At 42.5% G+C, this 23,985-nt stretch overlaps 1 protein-coding gene and 1 long non-coding RNA gene across 3 annotated transcripts in view; one reads left to right on the plus strand and one right to left on the minus strand.

Annotated features, from left to right (window-relative positions):
* LOC105491228 (WW domain containing oxidoreductase) overlaps positions 1-23,985 on the plus strand; it is a 1,122,875-nt gene that overhangs the window by 817,501 nt on the left and 281,389 nt on the right. The window lies entirely within an intron of this gene.
* Positions 1-23,985, minus strand: part of LOC112428295 (uncharacterized) — a 46,654-nt gene that overhangs the window by 16,692 nt on the left and 5,977 nt on the right. Inside the window, exons 3-4 of one of the 2 annotated variants that reach the window (XR_011616122.1) lie at positions 16,096-16,253; positions 2,680-12,857 (exon numbers count right to left, since the gene is read on the minus strand). This is a non-coding gene — a long non-coding RNA (uncharacterized lncRNA). Of the gene's footprint in view, positions 1-2,679; positions 12,858-16,095; positions 16,254-23,985 lie in introns of those variants that run through there. The other variant, XR_011616123.1, reaches the window with a different exon arrangement.

Raw genomic sequence — 23,985 nt, forward strand, 5'->3', positions numbered from 1 at the left:
CAGCCGTGGCCCCTTCCAAAGTGCTGGGATTAGAGGCATGAGCCACCTGGCCCAGCCAGAATCCTTCCCTTAATAAAAGGATGGACCATGAATTTCCTTTTAAGGTATGAGCTGATGAAATGTGAACAGAATAATATCCTGTTTATACGATGTAGTTTAAAGCCAGCTTCTTAGAACCCTGAGGAACTTAGAACTTAGTAATATTTTAATAAGTATTTTTGGGATGAATGCAAAGATGATGAATGAATGAATGAATAATACAGGCTACAGTATTTTGTCTTTTTGGTTAGGGACCTTGAGTAAACTCAGGAGTCTGAGGGGAATGCCATGCACGTCTGTAAACCCAAAATCTTCAGGGAAACCGCAGCCATCTAGGGAAATCTGGGACAGCAGAGAGCCACGAGTGGGGTGAGTTATCTCCCTGGGCCTTGTGATAACCATGCTGTTTTGTCTCCACAAGGAAGAAGTAGGAGGCATGGCCCAAGGCAGCTTGAGAGGAAAGCCTCCTGGCCTTGAATAAGATGACTTTGTTATGGGCAAAGCACGCCCAGCTGGAAGCGCTCTTTGATATGCAAATATAGCCTGATAAGGATTTCCTCTCCTTACTACTGCCCCTCCCCAACCCTCCGCCCAGCTAAAATGCTCTCCCCAGGAGCCCCTTCGTCAGCACGGAGTTTTCTGTCTTGGTCTCCATCTCTTCACTTGTGCTCTGCAAAATCAGGCCACGATTGCAAGGTAGTCCACGGCTTCCTAAGGGGACTGCGTAAATACACATCTTTCAGGGGAAGAGGGAGAACCTGGAGAAGTCAGGAGAGCAAAACCACAGCAGTCAGCTTCAGCGGAGACCAAGGTTACCGTTGGCTGAAAGTTTGAAATTTGCTGTGGTGTGGGAAGGACCTTATACTGTCAACTCTATGGATGCGCCCCGTTTACACTCTGAAAGTTCCTTTAACTTGAAATGATTTTTAATTATGTGACAAGGTCTTCTTACCCCTTATCACCCAGGGTGTTTTATTCATTTGCTCTAAACCAGCAGTAGGTGCAGTTAGGAACAATATGTGAAACTTCCTAACCCCATGGTGCTCTCATTCTTGTGTGTGTGTGTGTGTGTGTGTGTGTGTGTGTGTGTGTGTGTGTGTATGTGTGTCTGTGAATAAACAGGGAAACAATTACACAAATAAGCTATTGGCAGGTGGTGACAATGCAACCACCCAATGGGTTCATTTTGCCTGCTGCCCAGATAAAGCCGATTTATCTAGACAGGGGAATTGCATTAGAGAAAGAGTTTAATGTTGGTAGAGCCGGCTAAACGGGAGCCTGGCGCTTTGTTGTTACTCAAATCAGCTTTCCTGAAAATTCAGAGATGGGGGTTTTTTAAGGATAGTTTTGTGGACAAGAGAATGGGTACTGCTGATTGGCTGTGGATGCAGTTATAGGAATGTGTAAAACCCTTGTGCCCTGAATCCGCTTCTGGGTGGGGGGCGGAGCACAGGACCAGTAGAATGGGGATGGGACTACCAGTCCTCAAAAATGCGAAAGCGTGAAAAGACATTTCAGGAAGCCAATCTTAGGTTCTACAAAGTGATGTTATCTGCAGGAGTAATCGGGGAAGTTGCATACCTTGTGACCTCTGGAATAATGGCTGGTAATCGTTTTCGTCCACACCTTGCGAGAATTCAGGCTCCTCTCCTCCTCCTAACTTGGTGGTCTTTTGCTAGCTTTACACAGGCACTTTAGTTTTGGGGAAGGGCTATTATTTCGATTATGTATTAAACATCTCCCAAAGTTAGCTTGGACCAAGCCCAGGAATGACTAAGAGCAGTTTGGAAGTTAAAGGCAAGATAGGGCTTGGTTAGATCAGATCCCTTTCATGGTCATAATTTTCTCACTGTTATGATTTTTGCAAAGGCGGTTTTAATAAGTGCTGTTTAGCAAAGACAGTTGGGTAAGTTACTAGAGGAAGGCAGTATTACCTTAGATGGGGCCAGGAGGGTTTCTCTGAGGAGATCCCATTTAAACAGAGCTAGAAATGGAATGTAGCCAGTCCCAGGGAGACAGGACTACCAGGACTCCTCCCCAACCCCCCAAGAAAGAGGGAGCAGCTAGTGCCAAAGCCCGTGGCATGTCAAAGGTTGATGAATTCACCAACCGCAAGGGGCTATGGTGACCCCAGTGAACAGATGAGAAAAGGGAGGAGGCTGGGCTCAGGGCTCAGTGCACAGCCTTGCAGGTCTTGGGAAGGAATTTGGGGTTTATCTCATTTGTCCCGTTATTTGGATCAAGCCCTGGCATACTAACCCTATGACAGTTTGTAGTTCCCAAATTGCAGGAGGACAAGGCTCTGTAATCTTCATTTCCTCAAAGTTTTACACCAGGATTCTACGGCCAAGTGTGTGGCAGTGTCACAACTTAAGAGCCAGTGTAACTGCCCAATGGGTTCTCCTTGCCTGCTGCCTAGGCAAAGCCAATTTATCAAGACAGGAGATTGCCATAAAGAAAGAGTTCGGGCCAGGTGCGGTGGCTCACACCTGTCATCCCAGCACTTTGGGAGGCCAAGGAGGGTGGATCACTTGAGGTCAGGAGTTCGAGACCACCCTGGCCAACATAGTGAAACCACATCTCTACTAAAGATACTAATATTAACCAGGCCTAGTGGTGCGCACCTGTAACCCCAGCTAGTCGGGAGGCTGAGGCAGGAGAACCACTTGAACCTGGGAGGTGGAGGCTGCAGTGAGTCAGGATTGCACCACTGCTGTCCAACCTGGGCGACAGAGTGAGACTCTGTCTCGGAAAAAAAAAAAAATAAGAGTTTAAGTCATGGGGAGCTGGCTGTGTGGGAGACCAGAGTTTTATTATTACTCCAATAAGTCTCCCCCAAAACTCAGGGATAGAGATTTTTAAGGATAATTTGGTGAGAAGGGGTCAGGGAATGGGGAGCATTGATTGGTCAGGCTTGAGATGGACTTATAAGGAGTCAAAGCTGTCCTCTTGCACTGAGTCAGTTCCTGGGTGGGAGCCACAAGACCGTATGAGCCAATTTATTGACCTGGGTGGTGCCAGCTGATCCATCAATTACAGGGTCTGCAAAATATCTAAAGCACTGATCTTTGGTTTTACCGTAGTGACGTTATCCCCTGGAGCAATCTGGGGAGGTTCAGAATCTTGCAACCTCTGGCAGCATGACTCCTAAACCCTGATTTCTAATCTTGTGGCTAAATTGTTAGTCCTGCAAGGGCAGTCTAGTCCCCAGGCAGGAAGGGTGTTTATTTTGGGAAAGGGCTGTTATCATCTTTTGTTTCAAAGTTAAACCGTAAACTCAGTTCCTCTCAAAGTTACTTAGGCCTACAACCACACCAACTTTGAACAAGACAGCTTGGAGGTTAGAAGCAAGACAGAGTCAGTTACATCAGATCTCCGTCACCATCATAATTTTCTCCGTTATAATTTTTGCAAAGGCTGTTTTACCAACAGCCAGTCATTCATGTTTTCTTGTGCCACATGGTTATTTTGCACAGTCAACATTAAGAGATGGGCACTTGTAAATGTTGAGATGCCAAAGGGGAAAGAATTTTAGAATCCAGATCCCTTTTGGTAAGAGTGGCCTTCGAGCCTCATGTATTCTCTTGTCAGCTGTTAAGATTGTTATTAAACTTTATGGACCATGAACCCCACAGAAACAAGGAGGTTGAACAACCACGCTATTACACAAGTGTCAAAACAGGAGCTGTATTTCATGTCCTGAAAAGTGTGCACGGTTGGCCTCCTCTAGGTCCCACGTGCCTTCTGGATGGTTTTAACCCTCAGCCTCTCTTTGGCCTATGAGTGAAACCCACCATTTGGCACAGAGGCTTTCTGGAAATGATGCTCCTCTTAGATGAACCTTCCCTTTCAGAAATCTTTCATTCCCTGACCTCTGTGTCCATCCCACTAATATATTTCTTACCAGGAATACATAGTTTGTTCTTTAAGCAAAACCATATGCATCCTGTTTAAAATGGAAGAGGGAGGTTGTTCCAGGCATCAACTTAGTCCAAATGTAGAGGGTCAGGAAAACAAGGGTATGAGAAAAGGGCCAGTTACTATCTGGGAAACAATTAATACCACATGGCAAATGGTACATTGCATACCTATTCCTTAGGCATCCATTTAGCAAAATAAGATGTCAAGCTAATTGTAATGATATTTCTGGGGTTTCAGCTTCCCTCCCTGGTACATAAAATAATGCAGTTCCACCTGTATTTTGATTTAAGATCAAATTTTGCAAAGTATAGTTACATTTAATTGCCCAAGAAACCCAGATGTCAATGTTTATGTTGTTATTATCATTTTTCATGTATATATGTGGTGTTCCTTGGTGCTTTGTCAAATATTCCTTTTCTGTCCTTCTGGGGATGATACTTCTTCTCCCTTTTTAGTCAGGCGTAGATAGGTGACTTGCTTTAGCCAAAGAAGCATGAACTATCACTTCAAGGAAGAGATGTACAAGCCAGTGCAGGTGGATTCACTGCTTTCTCCTGACATCATGATCATGGACTCACATGACAAAATGGATCCTCCATCATCCAACATCCCTGAGTGAGACAAACAGGGGCCCTGACAACCTTTTCTGGACTTGTAGTATGAGCAAGAATTAAGCTTTTCCTGTATCAAGTCACCATGATGTGGGGGTTGTTCTTACTGCAGCAGAACCTTGTTCATCCTTATTAGAACCATGTGGCGTTTCATGTTAGCAGAGTGTATCAGGATCTTTTTTTTTTTTTTTTTAAAGTAAGGATGCTGTATTAGTCTATTCTCACACTGCTGATAAAGACATACCGAAGACTGAGTAATTTATAAAGGAAAGAGGTTTAATGGACTCACAGTTCCACATGGCAGGGAAGGTCTCACAATCATGGCAGAAGGCAAATGAGGAGCAATGTCACGTCTTACATGGTGGCAGGCAAGAGAGCTTGTGCAGGGGAACTCCCCTTTACAAAACCATCAGATCTCGTGGGACTTACTCACTATCACAGGAACAACATGGGAAAGACCTGTTCCCATGATTCAGTTACTTCCCACCAGGTCCCTCTCATGACATGTGGGAATGATGGGAGCTGCAATTCAAGATGATATTTGGGTGGGGACACAACCAAACCATATCAGATGCAAAGTTATGCATGTGTTGATCAGCTCAATTTAGCCTTTCCATCATGTTTACATATTTCAAAATAACGTGTTGTGCACAATATATGTGTGCAATTTTTATTTGTCAATTAAAAATGAATTTAAAAAATTAAAAAATGGGTTTCCCACAGCCTACTGACTTCCATCCCCGTGTGCGGCTTTCCCCAGGGCCTCCCTTCTTGTTCTCCCCGGTTGCAGACCTCAGACAGGAGTCTGCTTTTCTTCCTAGGTCCTTGTCAGAGTAGACGGTGGCCCTGCACCACACCACCCACTTTCCAGTTATCAAAAAGGATCTTTTATGTAATATTTCCAGAGCAACATTGGTGATTTCCATTCAAATCTTTTTTTCGTCATAACTACCTTGCTTGACTATGGAACATGTTCCCATTTCAGTGCATAGTTGACCTTTACCATAAATCATGTATTTGTAAACTGTACCCTCCTGCTGTTTTATTGGTGTGGAGAAGTAGTCTTTTCTTTTTCTTGGTGACCTGGGTTGACTAGATCCTGCCTTTTGTGGAGACACTAAAGTGCTAGAAATGATAATGGTGAAAGATACAGAAGTTGGAGGAGATATAAGGAGAGAAATGGACAATTCTTTTGGTAATTTAATGAAATAAGACTCTTAGGAAAATTCTCCCCAATGGCAATGTTGTAAGAAACACCAGGCTGGGCACATTGGCTCACGTCTATAATCCCAACACTTTGGGAGTTTGAGGCAGGCAGATCACTTGAAGTCAGGAGTTTGAGATCAGTCTGGCCAACATGGTTAAACCCCATCTCTACTAAAAATACAAAAATTAGCCGGGTGTGGTGGTGTGTACCTGTAATCTCAGCTACTCGGGAGGCTGAGGCAGGAGAATCACTTGAACCTGGGAAGCAGAGGTTGCAGCGAGCTGAGATCACGCTGATGCATTCCAGCCTGGGTGACAGAGCAAGACTCCATCTCAAAAAGAAAAACTAAACAAAACACCACAGCATCTATCATTCTCAAGCTTAGTATGTGCAAGACTCATGGATGATGCTTGTTATAAAGGAAGAGAAATTATGAACAGACACCACAGGCAGACTGGTCTGTGAACCTTACCCTGAAAAATGCATAGTAGTCAAGTATATCGGTCTCCTGAGCAAAGATACGTAGGTTCTGAGTCCAGTTATGGACTTAATGAGTCTTGTTTCTTTGGACAACTTTTCTAATGTCTCTGAGCCTCAACTTCCTCATGTATAAAGTGGAGATGATGCCTTTACAGATGGCTGCTGTATGGCACATAATGACTACTAGCTCTTATTTATAGAAACTGAACGAAGTCCCAAGTTGTTCTGAAGTATGTCCCATCATTAACACGGGTAATCATGATACATTCATTGAAATCTCACTGTGTGCCAGGCACTATGCTAAGCATGTTATGTGTGTTATTTTATTTTATCCTTACTGCTCTGGGAAGTGATGACAAATCTGAGGGTCACAGAACTTGCCGAGGGTCGCACAATTAGTAGATGGCAGCTCAAGGGGTTTTTGTCTGCATCTTCACCCAAAACCACTAACACGGGATCTGTCAGTTGCATTGCTGGTGACCAAGAAGAGCCAGCTCCTCCGCTCTTCCCTGAGTGCCTTGTTGGAGACAAAACCAGCAGGGTTATATCCCCAGCACTGTAATTTAGCATGGCAGTCAGGGGAAAACACCTTGTAGAATTTCATTTCTTATCATTTAATGTCCCCTTTAATTTTCATTTAAGTTCCCTTCTGTAAAAGGCAGTCCCTTCAGCTCTCATAAAACTTTATGGTCTTTACTTGTGATTAGGCAATGGGAAAATTGATTCTCTAAAACCAACTTCTAGTCAAGTTATGTAATTAGCCAATAAGGGAGGCTGAGAGGGGAAGATGTACAAGGTTCTCCCTCAAGAGGTCAGACGTATCATCATTGGTTAGATGCCGTACCTTTAAAACACCATCAGCTTGGAAAACACTATCCATTAGCAAGAGATCAGAGCACGAGAAACCTCAAAAGGTCGAACGGTCCATTCTGAGGGCTCCACAAAGAACTCAGCATCCCAGAAGGATGCTTATTTAGCCTTCCATCTCTCCAGCTGTCTGAGAGCACAACAGTTCTGAGTATTTTTTTCTGTAGTGAATTAACCCATTGGATTTCAGCCTTAGCTTTTGCTTCCCACATCCAACATTCCACCCTACCTCTTGCCAGAATAGATTTTGATTTTGATCATGGCAGTTGCTGTCCCTGAAGCAATATGAGGAGATCCAAGGCCCTGAACTGGCAGGGAGCAGGCTTGATTTAATTCTCCTTACAAGTTTACCTAGTGCTTCACGTAAGCAGAGTCCCCAAGACATCAGCAAGCCCGTTGTTTGCCTCTTCCTGGTTCATGGTTAGACTGCATTTTTGAGCCTCTGCATGTTAGGTACGGCCAGGTGCCTGAGTCTTGGCCAGTGGACTATTGGAAGATGAGACATTGGCCCTTTCTCAGCTTGACCTGTAAAAACCTGTCATGCAAAACCCTCACTGCTCTTTCCTCTGCAGGCTTGATGTGAACAAGCATGATGACTTTGGAAGCCATATACAAGCTGGATAGAGCCAGGGTCCCTGAGTCAGCACCCAGAGCAAAGTCACTTGTTGATCAGAAATACAGAACTAGTTTTGGACTTTATGGGAGCAATCTTTTACTGCATCACAGTAGCAAGCATTACCCCAACCAATATCTGGGCTCATACTGCTATAGTTTTTTTTTTTTTTTTCTTTTTCTTTTTAGAGACAGGGTCTTCCTATGTTGCCCAGGCTGGGGTGCAATGGTGCCATCATAGCTCACTGCAGCCTCCAGCTCCTGGGCTGAAGCCATCCTCCCACCTTAGCCTCCTGAATAGCTGGGACTAAAGTGTGCACCACCATGCCTGGCTAACTTCTGTATTTTTTGTAGATACGGGGTCTTGCTGTGTTGCCCAGGCTGATCTCAAACTCCTGGCCTCAAGCGATCCTCCTGTCTTGGCCTCTCAAAGTGCTTGGATTATAGACATGATCTACTGCACCTGGCCCATACTGCTATTCTGGACAAGAAATTGTAGCAGAAAATTCACTGATATTATTGGTCCATCTGAGGGTCATCAGAGATGAAACTGAGATTTGACAACTGCATTTGGAAATGAAGTATGACCATATCATTCTGATGCAAGTATGACATCCCCTCACAGGAGTCCTTCCTGGCTATCCTGTTCAAAGTCACTACTCACATTTTCTGTATCCCATGACTCTGTTTTATTTCTCTGTCTAGCACTTACCATTATCTGATATTATCTATCCATTCATTCATTCATTCAATTTATTGCTAAGTTATTGTATTGCCTTCCCGTGAACTATGAGCTGCCAGAGAGCAGGGACCTCATCTGTCCTGTCCACTCATGTCTTCAGCACTTAGAACAGTACCTGGCATATAGGACGAGCTTCAGAAATATTTGCAGGTGAGTGAATGAGTGAGTGAATGAATGAGGGAATTGCAGCTTGAACACTGTACTTCGAGACGGTTCCAGTTTCATGTAATTTTCTTTCTTTTTAATGCAGAAGATTTCTTATGTGAGTAACTGAATGGGAATTGATGCTTTGTGTAACGAAATGTATTGAGTACAGAGTGTGGGATCAGGAACTATTAGGCACTATGAGTGTAAGAGGGAAACCAGATGGCCCTACCCATGAGCAGGCTGTGGTCTGGCCTGGTGGAGAGACAGAGAATCAGTTAATTCCACAGTCATGTATTAGGTAGTAAGATAGTGGTTCTCACCAAAGACATAGAAAATGATCACTTAGCCTGATCTAGAAGTTCAGGAGAGGGCTCTGAGCAGGAGTTGAAAGACCTCTTGGCTGGTTAAATGGAGATCAAGTGACAGCTTGGACTCCTGTTGTAATTAAAAGTTACTCTCCAGTTTTCTTCATATGCCTCCCCATTCACTCCACCACCACTCACCCCAAATCAGATCATGATTCATTTGGGTTGTACAGATTAAAAGGGTTCCCTTTACACGACCATTCCAGTCATGAAACAGAGAATCTGGTCACCTGTCATTTATCTTGGCTGCTCCAGTTCCATAAGAAGTAAATGCTATGTGTCTGCCATTCGAAAGACCCCTTTCACGGGAGCCTGGGAGATTTTTCCATCTAAATAGCTTAATTGTTACTCTACAGGGCAATCATAAATGTAAATCGACTTAATATGACTTGATTGCTAGTAATGACTGTCCCTCTAATGATGCTGGCCAATGAGCCAACAATGAATGTCGCATGCAGATCAGTGCGCCAAATGTTATCAGGGGACTGGGCATTTGAGGATTTAAAAAAATGAAAAATTGCACTGTGACATTGCTGGTTCCTATTAGCAAAATAACAGAGAGTGTTATTACTCACTGACTCAGAAGACAAACAGTTTCTTACCGTTTGGGGAAAGTGCTTGTCTATTCCTCTCCCTGACCAAAACCATTAAAACAAAAACAAAAACAAAAAAAAACATGGCACCAGTTCTCATCCTATCATCTGCCTTGATCAAACATTTGCTTATTGGAATCCCTTGGAAAAGGAACTTGGTATCATTCACGTGTGTTTATAACTCTCAAATCTTCTTCTTCCAATTCTTAATCTTGATCACTACAGCTTTATAACAGGAAGAACACTCAAAGAAGAAAAATGGAAGAGGCCTGAATTTTAATTTGCAATTTTTCACACACACACAAAACACTCCAAGCTCAATCAATGCCCAGAAATGAAGGCCAATAGATAATGATAGTGGGGCCTCAGATTTCCCACCTATTGTTTTGAACTCTAATTAGGAAAAGGGAATTTGGAACCATTGTCTTCTCTGAGCGTGCAGATACGATGTTATCATTGTGTTTACAGAGGCGGCCAGATTCCCAGCACAGTGTACTCCTGTGCAGATAACCGTCCCATCTTGATAAAACAATGCTCTCAGCCGAATCCTAAACACGTTGCACGAGGAAGACCTTATGCTGACAGCAGGGAGGAAGCACCATGTTAACAAACAAGTTTGCAGGCCAGGAAGTTTTAATCAGCCCTTTCTACTACAGGGGGTATGATGGATGGAGACCCTGTTTCAGAGGGGTTTCCTTTAGATAAAACAATAATACCATGCTTTCAAGAACCTCGTTTGACAGCTGTAAAGCTATGATTAATCCCCCAAAAGTCAAACATGGGAAGACTGGCAAGATGAGATTATTCACTGAGTATAATTAGCCACAATTATCACTAGAAAGAATTTGGGGAGATTCTGCTCTAAAAGGAAAAGTTTGTAAAGAAGAATTACCAGTAGAGTGACCTTACAATTTACCATTCAGTGGATTTTGAATACTTTTGAGAGTGAAATGAGATACTAATAAGAATTATACCAAGACAACAGATGTAAATTGGGATTGGCCTGGACGAGCAAAGACGAATGGTCATTCTGCCTGTTAGTAAAATTCCATCCCAGGTACAATATCTCAGACTTGAGACAAAATGAAAGTGACTCGTTCTAGGATGAACTCTAAGCTAAATGTCTGATAAATTCTGGGAAAGTTTATCCAATTGTTACAACCCAGGGTCAGGCAAACAGTTTTCAATTTTCTGCTGTGTGAAATTGCCACTGTTAAACACTTTTGATAGCAAGTAGAAAAAATGTTCATTCAAACAGGTTTAATTAACTGAAAGATATAGATGTGGTAAGGGGATCAGGTAAAGCTTGATCCAGGGGCTAAACTTTCAGGACCTGGTTTCCCTCTTTTCATCCCTTGGTTTTATTTCTTCAGCATTGGCACCATTTTGTGACAAGCTCACTCCTTAGGTCTTACGACAAATGTTGACTGTTCTAAACCACATCTTTCCAGATTCAGTAGGGTGGGAGAAGACCAGACTTGCTCTTTTCCTGGAATTTTGTCTGACGTGGCTTGGACCACATGCCCGCTCTGAACCAATTTTTCTAGCCATGGAGATTTGGAAGTCTAGCAAGTCTTGGGTCACACGATGTACCCTACAGCTGGTACTGCAGACCTCCCAAAGCTCCCAAACAGAGTCAGGAGGCGTGGTTCCCCAAACTCAAGTCAGAATATCGTTATGAAAAGAACAGTGGGATGGTTTTGTGATGTCCCACCCTCAAATAAACAGCCTTTAAATACCTCTAGAGGATTGTAATTCCTATTGCAGCCTTAGTCAGTGGGAACCACTGACCTGCATTTGTGTAGGAACTGAGCAAGGTTCATCTAGTCTGGGTAGCTACCTACCCCTACAGCTGGCTGATTTTTAAAAAGAATTTAATTCAAGACTTCACGAAGTCAACAAAATGGTCCGTCGGAAATTATTCCTAATCCCCAACCACTGTCACTCCCACCACCAAACATATTTTCATTCTCTTGGAACTGCAGCCCGTGTGCTTGAACTTTCCCACTCATCGCGCTTGTAACTTGCCATTTAATATCTCTTGCTTTCCTACATGGCTGTGACTACTTGCAGGCAGGGACTCTATCTTCAGTTCTTGGTAGTGTCTCCAGAACCAACCACCATATGTCATAAGAAGTATTAATAAATATCTGCTATTTTTTAATCATTGAGAAAAACCCATATTATGGAATGAAAATGATACTGACAAGGAATACATATAGATCAGAAATACTGATATCCTAAGTGAGATCTTTTTTTAAAACTAAACAAAAATAGTTTAAGAAGTTGTTATATAGGCTAGACGTGGTAGTTCACACCTATAATCTTAGCACTCTGGGAAGTTGAGGCAGGAGGATCACTTGAGGCCAGGAGTTTGAAACCAGACTGGGCAACATGGTGAGACCCCATCTCTACAAAATATTTTAAAATTAGCCAGGCGTGATGGTGCATGCCTGTAGTCCCAGCTACTCAGGAGGCTGAGGTGGGAGGATAGGAGGCTAAGGTGGGAGGATCACTTGAGCCCAGGAGGTTGAGGCTGCAGTGAGCTGTGATTGCACCAGCCTGGGTGACAAAGTGAGACCCTGTCTCAAAAATAAAAGAAAGAAAGCCCTATCAAAATTAAAAAAAAAAAAAAAACATAACAAAAATAAATAAATGGATATATAATAGTTGTAAGAGGCATCTTATATACATTTCCTGTTTCTCTCTTCCGTTTCCTAAGGAGTCCTTGTTGATTTGTGGCCATGAAACCTCTCTTCTTCCCAGGCTGGGTTCTTACATAGGTCATGTTCCATCCCTTTTTTTTCTGGCAGTGCTGGAATGTCACTTGGTTGTTCTCAGCTTCAGGACCCACGTCTTTTGTCTTTGTTATGAATGTGTTCAGAGGTCTCTACACAGACAGGCTGGCTGTTAAGAAAACTATTTCTTCTTTCCGAGACAGGCTGCAGAATGCTTGTTACTATTTTGTGTATTCCTGGCAGGATTTGTATTCTTAGTTTTATTACTAATGATAATAACCGTTGATGTTGAAATCAGCTTCATCCTGAAAGCCCTGCCACTGCATCCATTATCTTATTCTATCCTCGGGCCTTGGAGGAATTTTCTCTCGCTATACCCATTTCAGAAATTCCAGAATTAATGCTCGGAGGAGTCAAGTTACTTGTCTAAGCTCTATATTACAGAACTTAAAGTGGCTTCTCTCTTCCCTTTGTGGGGTCTCACATGATCCGTCATTCCAAATCTGAGCGCTTTCTCTTGTCTTTTCTGAGCTACCTGTTCCAAGAACACAGAGGAGTTGTTATTGTGGTTACTTGTGGTAAGAAGAGGAGCTTTCTGATTGGACCCAGGGCAGAAAAAAAGAACTTTCAGGTGCAAATGGTCATGGTGTCACGTAGTGTGTAACTTCATTAAGTTCAGTCACAGCAGCCGCCGCCAAGGGGGGCTGTTCATGTTCCTCATTTCCAATTCAAATTAATAATTCACTTGAGATCCTACTAAACAGCCAAAGGAACAGTGACCACAATAACCAACATACTTTGAGTAACTATTACATGCGTAGGCTTTGTGCTATTCTCTTATGTGTATTCATTTATTTAATTCCCTTAAATTGGCGTGGTGGCTCATGCCTATAATCTTAGCACTTTGGGAAGTTGAGGCAGGAGGATCACTTAGCAGAATTCTGTATGGCAGAAACATCCCCTGACTCTTAGCCTACTTTTATTGATGGCTAAGCAGAGGCTCAGAGAAGTCAGACAAGTCACCCAGGATCAAGCAGAAGGAAGTAGTAGATTCTAGAGTTTGCATCCAGGCAGTTGAGTCTAGGATTGTCTTTGTGCATTTTGCTCCATGGTCTAGCACAGGGCCACCACTGGTAGATCATCACTTAGAAGGCCATCACTACCTTCTAACAGCAATCAGTCTCCTTAAGTGGCTTTCTTTTCTTGTCTTTTCTTTTCTTTTTCTAATGGAATCTTGCTCTGTCTCCCAGGCTGGAGTGCAATAGTGCGATTTCAGCTCACTCCAACCTCTGCCTCCTGGGATCAAGCGATTCTCCTGCCTCATGCTCCCAAATAGCTGGGATTACAGGCACGCACCACCACACCCGGCTAATCTTTGTATTTTTAGGAGAGGGGGGTTTTACCATATGGCCAAGCTGGTCTCAAATTCGTGACCTCGTGATGCACTCGCCTTGGCCTCCCAAAGTGCTGGGATTACAGGCGTGAGCTACCGCACCTGACTAAGTGGCTTTATTTTCTTATGTGGGGATCCTGGAGACACAGTGTGTGCCAAAGCAACTGCAGTCTAGTCTGTACAGTTGATTATGGATATATTAACACCCACTTCTGAGCTAAAAAATGATCTAGAAATATAGACTGCCAAACATATAAGCTTATTTACTGTTTGCCTCCTTCTCATACTTTTGGAAGGGAAGCCCTGAGGGTCATTGTATGGGTCAGCATAGACTAGGTATGCCACAGTAACAAACAACCCCACCATGCTATAGCTTGCAGAAACAAAGACTGAGTTCTTGTGTACAATGTAGGGCCATCAAGAGCTGGCTCTGCTTGCTCTCGGTCTTCTCCACGCCAGGATCCAGAGTAACAGCACAGCTTCTCTGTAGGACTCCAGGGGAAAGAGTAAAGACAAGTTCTTAAAGTTTCTTCCAGGACATGACACTTGACATTTCACTGGCCAAACAAAGTGACCTGGTCACTCTGGGGTAGGGATGTGTAATCTCCTCATAGCTGGAGAAATAAATAATAATGCACAATAACATTGTCTCCCATGGGTGTAGATGTCATGCTTTCCTCCTTGTGCCTGTTTTCTGTCTTGCTGTTCCGAGTCCTAAGGTCACAGCCACCTATGGTTCTTTGGACCTGTGATTTTTGCTGATCCCGAATGCCTGGAGGAACTGCTGTCTGCATCCCCACCCCAGCCCTCCTTATCAGTCACGTAGAAAGCAGTTACTGTTTCCAAGTTCCCTGCCCTTGTTAAATGTCAGCTTTGAGTGAAAATGTTCCTAATTTTACTCAGAGTGCAAAGAACACCCAGGTCAGGTGCCTGACCTGCTTGATTCATGTCTTGGAAACACTCCTTTGTCTTTCAGAGAAAGTAAAGAGTGATGGAGACAGAGAGAGAAAGTGTGACCTACTTTTTATTATCAGCACCATTTCATCTGCAAAACACGACTTTTCTCTTCTTATTACACTGAGCATGAAAATAAAATGTTTTCCAAAAGACCTGGCTTTGGCTGTTGTGAGGAAGGCCAGGGACTTGTTCAAAACTCTGATGAGCTCGATGAGCAAATGATTTCAATTTTTAAAAATTGTAATTGACTTTCAAACTGCTCTCACTGTCCACACATAATATGTGGTACTTTTCTGCAAATACCAGCAGCAAGGTAGGACAAAACCAGCTCCCACACTAGCTGTTTGCTTGATATTAAGCTTTGCCAGTCCAATATAGGTCACATTTCCAACCAGATTTTGTGCTTATCTCTACATTACACCTTGTAGCAAGGGGGAAAAAAAGAGCTTCTTGACATCTTTTTGAAGAATGGCGCTCTTTAAAAAAACATAAGGGAACTTTTTTTTTTCAAACACTATAATGAGGGTATTCAAGTCTGCAGGCAAAACAGAGCTGTTTGAAAAGACATTAGCCTCGAAACCGCACTGTGCCAGAATAGATACAGCTACGTCAAAATGCCGCATTTGTTTTGCCATTACTTTTCACCGACTAAAACCATTTGCTAATGAAAGTTCTAGCTGACATAATTTCAGCACCTGCTGATGGAAAGGTAGACTCACTGGTCATGAGGAATACAGTAAAATTAGGAGAGTAAATGGAATCCTGAAGCATTTAAGCTGCAAAATCATGGTAACAACGGCTCTTAATATCCTATAATTGAAAAAGAGGTTGCCATTTTCAAAGAGCTTTCACAGTCATTCTCTTAATCGAGTCTCATAATAAAGTTGTCATTGAGACTGAGCAGCTTACATTCTCATTTCACTGATGAGGAAACTGGAGCTCAGGGAGGTTACATGGATTCTGGATGACTTACAGGTCATGGAGGTAAGAGAGGAAAGGGTTCCTGGCAACTCTTTCTGAGTGCTAACTGTTACAGTAAGTAGAGTGTGTGTCTAAACTTCTCATGGGCTACTGTGAGGAATAAGGGGGTAACTGCAAGTTAGAAGGCATGATGCCCAAGATTGTCCTTACTGTGACACCCTCTGCAAGTTTGAGGTGGTCCCCAAAACCATCCTCATGTTTGATACTTGCTAGAAGGACTTCTGGCACTTACCAGAAGCTATTGTATTTACAGTTACAGTTTATTACAGGGAAAGGATACAGGTTAAAATCAGATCAGGGAAGAGACAAATGGGGCAAAGTCCAGGACAAGTACCAGATGTGAAGCTTCTATGGCCCTCTACCCATGACATCAGGACAGAGTACTTTTCTGGTTTCTATGTGTGGCAGTATGCATGGAATATTGTCAGACAGAGCAACTCACCTGAGCCTCTGTGTTCAGAGTTTTTATTGGGTCTTCATTTTGTAGGTGTGATTGCTTGATTGCCCACATAGTTGATCTCAGCCTCCAAGTCAACTGACAACTGTGTTACAATGTCCCAAGCAGTATTGTTGGTCTTTTTAGAATGGTTCATCTTCAACCTAAGGTTACATGGGTGTAGTTAGGCCCCGCCCTAAATCACATTAAGAGTCTCCAGAGTATGATCAAACGTTCCCAAGCAAACAAAGATTCTTTTATCAGGAATATATTCTGCATATATTTCAGTGATTTTTATTTTATTTTATTTTATTTTATTTTATTTTATTTTATTTTATTTTGAGACAGAGTCTCGCTCTGTCACTCAGGCTGGAGTGCAGTGGCATGACCTCGGCTCACTGTAATTTGTACCTCCCAGGTTCAAGCGATTCTCGTGCCTCAGCCTCCCAAGTCACTGGGATTACAGGCATGTGCCACAATGCCCAGCTAATTTTTGTATTTTTAGTAGAGACAGGGTTTCGCCATGTTGCCCAGGCTGCTCTCGAACTCCTGACCTCAGGTGATCTGTTCACCTTAGCCTCCCAAAGTGCTGGGATTACAGGTGTGAGCCACCACAACCAGCCTCAGTGATTACTTTTTAATTTGGAAAGGATTTTATAAGAAAGGAGTCCAACTTTCCTATTTACAGAGAAGGAAGCTGAGGCTCACACGTTTGACTCAAACCATAAAGCTAAGGACTAACTAAAGGAACTGGAGCTTCAGGGTCCCAGTCCAGGGCACCACTGCTAAGTAATATGGCCTATTTTCAATAAGGGTTTATTAATCATACTAAAAATAAGAACTTAAAATTAAATTTTTATTTGCCTAGAAATCTAAAATCTGTAGATAAAAATATTTCATATTCAGGAGACATAATTCTTTTTCTTTTCTTTTTTTTTTTTTTTTCTCTTGAGATGGAGTTTCACTCTTGTCGCCCAGGCTAGAGTGCAATGGCGCGATCTTGGCCCACTGCAACCTCTGCCTCCTGGGTTTAAGTGATTCTCCTGCCTCAGTCTCCCGCGTATCTAGGATTACAGGCATGCACCACCATGCCAGGCTAATTTTGTAGAGACAGGGTTTCTCCATGTTGGTCAGGCTGGTCTCAAACTCCCGACCACAGGTGATCTGCCCAAGTCGGCCTCCCAAAGTGCTGGGATTACAGACTTGAGCTACCGTGCCTGGCCATCTTTCTTTTTCTTCCTCTCCTTCTACCTTGCCCACCATGGCTTAATTTCACCAGAATATCATCATTATCAACATCATTATTTCTAGTTCAGATCATTCTAACAATAGAACAGTCATTTTCTTCTACATAAGTCCCAGGTGCAGCCTGCTATTTTTTGAACCTATGTTTCCTAATATCTAGTTTATATTTTGTTTTGTTCGTTCTTGGGAATGGGAGTCAGAATATCAACTTTTTCAGAGAAGAGCTTTGAAAATTCTACATGCATAACATATATATATTTTCCATTCGTACTGTGTTAGCAGCTTTTTCTACAAATGGCGGGTGGGGGGACATTTCACTCTTCTATGAATCAAATAATATATGGCTTTTTCCTACTGGAAAAAATTAGTCGTGTGAACTTTATTCTTAAAAGTTGTTTTTATAACTGCTTTGGAAATGTCAGAAGGATTCAGGAGTTTCACGAGTTGTGATCTGGGTTGAGTGATGGGAACTGTTTTTTTTTTTTTTTCTTTTTTTTTTTGAGACGGAGTCTCACTCTGTCACCCAGGCTGGAGTGCAGTGGTGCGATCTCGGCTTACTGAAAGCTCCGCCTCCCGGGTTCATGCCATTCTCCTGCCTCAGCCTCTCAAGTAGCTGGGACTACAGGAGCCTGCCACCACGCCTGGCTTTTTTTTTTTTTTTTTTTTTTGTATTTTTAGTAGAGATGGGGTTTCACCATGTTAGCCAGGATGGTCTCTATCTCCTGACTTTGTGATCCGCCCGCGTTAGCCTCCCAAAGTGCTGGGATTACAGACATGAGCCACCATGCCCGACCACTAGGAACTGTTAATCCATAGATAAGGCTCTGGTTAGAGAAGGAGAAAGAAGGCTGGGCAGACTGGGGAGGGTACCTGGGAGGTCTCTGAAGCTTGGTCTTGAAGCTGTGAATTCATAGACATCTTGGAAAAGAACTTTCTAATGTGGTTAGACAAGTTTTATAAGATTTTAAGATTAGGAGAGGTTTTTAGGGGGTGGGTTTGCTTTTAAAGTTTGTTTGAAAAATGGAGCTTGTTGCCATCATGTCGTCATCAAAAATGGAACTTGTCTATCCACAAATATTTATTTAAAAGTCAGACTAATGACAAAATGGAAAGAATCGAAGCTTTAGAGTTAAAATATCTCGCTTAAAATTTGTCTCTGCTACAGGCTAATTGGTTGTATTTGAGTAATTTACGCAAGACTCTCTTCAGCCCAGTTTCCTCATGTATAAAATCCTTCCACTGTTGTTAGGCAAATAAGAAAGCCAGTATTGGTAAAAAACATGTATCAGAGGCCTTCTGACTGTTTAGAAAGTGTTAATTTGCTCCACGATTATTCATTCAACATTTATTAGTTGGTTTCTGTGTGAGAGTAACCATTAATACCTTGCATAAGTTTATAATCTGGTCATTCTGTAGAGTTTGCGATATGATGTTGTCTGTTTAAGTATTTCTATAATACCTTATAGACATCTCTTGTAGACTATTGCAATGTGTTGTAATTGTTGGTGTCAACATATGTCTGAAAATGCATATATCCTTTGTTAGACTCTAGCACACAGTGTGCTCTCAATGTTTATTTTTTGAAATAAACATACTTGGCCAGGCCTGGAGGCTCATGCTTGTAATTCCAGCACTTTGGGGGGCCAAGGCAAGAGGCTCACTTGAGCTCAGGAGTTCAAGACCAGCCTGGGCAACATGGCAAAACCCTGTCTCTACAAAAAATGCAAAAGTTATCCAGGCATAATTGTGTGCGCCTATAGTCCCAGTTACTGGGGAGGCTGAGGTGGGATGATTGGTTGAGTCTGAGAGGTCGAGGCTGCAGTGAGCAATGATCTTGCCACTACACTCCAGACTGCATGACAAAGTAAAACCCTGACTTAAAAACAAAAACAAAAACAAAAAGTGCTCATTGGCTAAGCCTTGTAGAAGCCACATGACCAAGGCTGATCATTGCCACCACTGGGTGGCAGCATACTGGGATTGAGGAATATAACCCCTCAACTGCCCAGATGATAAACACAAAGTTATAAACTGGCAACAAAGTGAGATTCACCCTTCTCAGTTATTGTTTGAAAGGACAACTCTTAGGCAAAATATGTCCACGAAGTCCCAGGGAATAATTACCTTCCTTGGTGTTAAAAAATGCCCTCACATTTCAAACATGTCCTGCTTTAAGTTCCCAGTATCTTAACCAGGAACTCACTTATGTGTGTTGTTTTCTGCTTGTTTCCACTAGGGAGCTATTGCTGTAAAACAGAAGGGATAATATTACAGGGAGGAGATGCACATTGTAAAATATATTTCTGCTTCATCAAACTGTAAAGAACTCTTTTCCTCAATGAGAACCAGGTTTTTGCATGTATCTTTTGCCAAGATTTGAGAAGAGAAGTCTCCACCTTCCAGATCTTTGGCCATATTTTGTTTCTCTCTGAGGGTGAAGATGCTGTTTGCTCTTGCAGGGCGATGATTTGGCCAACGAGAAAGCTGTGCTCAGAGGAAAAGAGCCTGGCTAAAACCCTAGTTCTAGCCTACCAGGGTTTGGTCATTTCTTGGTTTTTCATTTGATCACACCCTTGCCTACCTTCAGAGTGAAGGTAAAATGTGGGACTGTTTCAGACCACGAAGGCGATGGGGCAGAAAGAACGTGAACCAGGAGGGCAGGGAGAAGGGAAAGGATGTGGGTAGAGCTATCTGTAAATTGTAGAGTCTGTGATCAATTATGGAGACAGAGAGGACAGGTAAGGAGAAACTACTGCTCTTGATAGAGGTTTATAGCCAATTGCAGAACCCTAAGGAAAAACAGCACTTTGGGAGTGGATGGACCCAAAATGGGTGGATCATTTGAGCCTAGGAGTTTGAGACCAGCCTGGGTAACATGGCAAAACCTCATCTCTCAAAAATTTACAAATTTAGCCAGGCATGGTGGTGTCCACTTGTGATTTCAGCTGCCTGGGAGGCTAAAGTGGGAGGATCTCCCGAGCCCAGGAGGTGGAGATTGCAGTGAGCCATGATCATGCCATTGCATTTTAGCCTGGGTGACAGTGAGACCCTATCTCAAAAAAGAAAGGAAGGAAGGAAGGAAGGAAGGAAGGAAGAAGGGAGGGAGGGAGGGAGGGAAGGAAGGAAGGAAGGAAGGAAGGAAGGAAGGAAGGAAGGAAGGAAGGAAGGAAGGAAGGAAAAGAAAGCCAGGAAGGAAGGAAGGAAGGAAGGAAGGAAGGAAGGAAGGAAGGAAGGAAGGAAGGAAAAGAAAGCCAGGAAGGAAGGAAGGAAGGAAGGAAGGAAGGAAGGAAGGAAGGAAGGAAGGAAGGAAGGAAGGAAGGAAGGAAGGAAGGAAGGAAGGAAGGAAGGAAGGAAGGAAGGAAGGAAGGAAGGAAGGAAGGAAGGAAGGAAGGAAGGAAGGAAGGAAGGAAGGAAGGAAGGAAGGAAGGAAGGAAGGAAGGAAGGAAGGAAGGAGGGAGAAAAGATAAGAAAAGAAAAGAAAGCCTGGCCCATGCAATTTGAATGTAACTGTCTATAATTTCTCTTGGTTACTGAAATTCTGAGTTTGTGTTTATGGCTTCTCAACCCTTGTCTTTGAGGAGGAGCAGCACAGCAAAGTCGTGGCCATTTAGAAACTTGTTTTCAGTCATTTTGCAGAAAGCAGACATATACTTCCTTGCTGTTGGTCTGTGATGCGGGAGTGGTTTGTCAGTTCATTCATTCAACAACGGCTCATCTTCGGACAGCATACACTGGTATGGCCTTTATTAGTTGTTAAGGTGTTGAGAAAGTTGTTTGCTTTTGAAAGACTTGATGGAGATAAGTCTTTCTACGTTTCTGGAAAGACCTTGGGTCTGGGTATCGAGAGCTGAGTGCCACTTTGTGGTTTTGTTTTTGTTTTTGTTTTCTGAGACAGAGTCTCACTCTGTCACCCAGGCTGGAGTACACTGGCGCGATGAAGGCTCACTGTAGCCTCTACTTCCTGGGCTCAAGCGATCCTCCTGCCTCAGCCTCCTAAGTAGCTGGGAGCACAGGCACCGGCAGTGACACCTGGTTAATTGTTGTGTTTTTTGTAGAGATGGGGTTTTGGCATGTTTCCCAGGCTGGTTTTGAACTCTAGAGCTCAAGCCATCCACCCACCTCGGCCTCCCAAATTGCTGGATTTATAGGTGTGAGCCACCATGCCCTGCCCGGGCGTCATTCTTGACCTCGAGAAACTCACTGTGATGCTTTCCCCAGCCTAAGTTTTCTCCTGTGTAAAATGGGCCTTGTTTTGAGGAGGGAATGAGGTATGTGGTACTCGTGAGCAGGATTTTCAATGCCTGGCTGCTTGTTACTTATCCATTGAGTCTGATCTTCCGGGAAAGAGCATGACAGCAGCCTCCAGCAGAGCCTGCTCTTGGTTGACTGTTGATCCTGGTGACCTTGGGCAAATCATTTAATTTCCTTGAGTTTTTGTGTAAAACAGAGATAATAATCATAAGATACACTGAGTGGGTTGCTTCAAGGATTATCTGGGATAACACATCCCAACGTTTGGCACATAGCAGACCATTAATAACTGTTCTGTTATTACCACGTGTCTGTCTACATGTCTGTTTGTAAATTCTCTTGGGGTAGAAGTTCTCTTTTCATCCCCCTGCCTCAGCACGGAGCCCAGAGCCAGCCTGCAGGTAGGCACTCAATAGATGTTTGATAAATGGATGTTAGTCATGACTTCTGAAGTTGCATAGATACTAGCCCTACAACCCTATGTAGTTCGCATAACTATTTGCAGTTGTGTTTTCCTTTAAATCTAAATTGGAGAGAAGGAAGGTAATTAAGACATAATTATCAGACTTAATCAAGCAATTATTTATTGAGCTTACTTGGTGCCTGGGCTTGTATCTTTTGTTTCTGATTTTTAGTTTCGTTTCAGTGCTCCAGCGTGGGGGAATTTGCCTGTGTATCCTTGAATAAATGTCTTTCTTTGGAAGGCAGATTAAGTAGGGATTTCTCTTACTGTTTATTTTTGTTTCTAACTGAAGTTCAATGAATTATTCTTTTGCCCAGACGCTTACATATTCCTAGGCATCCCTTCTGCTTAAGTTTGCAGAGATTTGTGCTTAAAACTGAATAAACAATCTCAGGGTTTTGTGTGTGTGTATGTGTGTGTGAGTGTTATATGAAGTCTTGCTAGAATGCAGAAACAAACAAACAAAAAAAATCATACTCCCAGATCCTGGATACTGTGGTCGCCTGGACTTCAAAAGCCTTTTGTCCATATGTATTTACATAATGTATTCTCCATGTTTGCTTTTCATTAAACCCATGAGTTTAATAATAAAGTGTTGGGAACTATGCTTTCCCTACCACTTTTCTTGTTGCGAATATCTTTTCCCCTTCTGAAGTAAATACTGATTTTTCGTTACAGATACTCGATGCTTTGGGGGCCTGTTAAAATAGTTGTAAATACACTTCCTAAATAGATGAAATGTAAGAAATTCTGAGAAGGGGTTTCTTTGACTTACTAGAAAAAAAATATAAGAAAGAAAATGTGATCACTTGGTATATTTGGCTCTCTTTCATGAACACTTTTATGGATCTGCATTGCTGTGTTTCTGTAATGTGTATAAAACACAGTTTCAGTGATCATGCAAGCCTCAGTTTTAGAAAATAAAAAGATATGAACTTGAACCCAAGCTTCTCTGTCAAGAGAATTATAATGTGTTTTGGCTCTAGGCTTCATTTATGTTAAATTTACAGTATTTTCCCGTAACAATAACAACAACCAGAAGTACCCCTTTAAATTGAGATGTTTGTTAAACTTTACATATATACATGCATATAAATGTACATTTCTGTATATATAATATACGTTCACATATACTTTCATTAGATTTTTAAAGGATTTCCTTTTTGCCTTCAAATCATTGCACAGAACATCCATGCAGACATCATGTCAAAATAATCAAAATGTATTTAACTCTCTCTCAAGAAATCCATTTAAGAATAAGAACATGGTTTGGGGGTGATTTTCAGATCATAAATTGAAGTGTAAATATTCAAATTATTTTCGTAAACTCTTCAGTTCTGTTGGGCTTTTATGTTATCACACAGTGATTTTTTTGTATTTAAGTTTTCCAGCAGTTCTCTTTTTTTAAGAGCCTCAAGTGTCCAATAAAAAGCAAATACTTGAATTTTCAGTTTCTAGGTACTGCATATTTTTCCTTCTGCTTGCCTTATTTTTATAACAGTGATTTATAAAGACATTACTAAAGAATAGGAAAGAAGGATTTTGAAGAGGAACTGCTATATAACACTGCTTAAAAATGTATTTCCAACGCTAAGGAGAGGAAAAAAAAATACTGGCACCGTATGCGAGTGGGATCTGGGATCCGAGTGAGATGGCCATACCTTCAGTCATTCTCCTCCCCAAATATTTATTGAGTCTGGTGGAGAAGGAGGGCAGGATAAGATTGCCAGGCCCTGCTTCTATTTCTGGGGTTGGGATGGGGACTAAAGACCTGCGTGGACTGCATGCTGCAGCCAGCTCAACAAAGAGCTCAGGAAGAGCATTTAGGAAGGCAGCTTTGAAAAGAAAATGGAAAGATGAGGTTGCAGAGGGTCAGTCCAAGATGACCAGAATCTGACCCGGGGCAATGCCATAAACCCAAGAAAGACTGGGTTTCA

This window comes from Macaca nemestrina, chromosome 18 (assembly GCF_043159975.1).
Source record: "Macaca nemestrina isolate mMacNem1 chromosome 18, mMacNem.hap1, whole genome shotgun sequence".
Lineage (NCBI taxonomy): Eukaryota > Metazoa > Chordata > Mammalia > Primates > Cercopithecidae > Macaca > Macaca nemestrina.